Genomic DNA, 243 nt, shown 5'->3' on the forward strand with positions numbered 1-243 from the left:
GTGTGTGTTGAGTGTGTGTGTGTGTGTGTGTTGAGAGTGTGTGTGTGTGTGTGTTGAGAGTGTGTGTGTGTGTGTGTGTGTGTGTGTGAGTGTGAGTGTGTGTGTGTGTGTGTGGTGTGTGTGAGTGTGAGTGTGTGTGTGTGTGTGTGTGTGTGTGTGAGAGTGTGTGTGTGTTGTGTGTGTGTGTGTGAGAGTGTGTGTGTGTTTGCAGTGTGTGTGTGAGAGAGAGTGAGTAGAGTGAGT

Source organism: Sinocyclocheilus anshuiensis, unplaced genomic scaffold, assembly GCF_001515605.1.
Source record: "Sinocyclocheilus anshuiensis isolate Anshui unplaced genomic scaffold, SAMN03320099.WGS_v1.1 scaffold3813, whole genome shotgun sequence".
In the NCBI taxonomy this organism is placed as follows: domain Eukaryota; kingdom Metazoa; phylum Chordata; class Actinopteri; order Cypriniformes; family Cyprinidae; genus Sinocyclocheilus; species Sinocyclocheilus anshuiensis.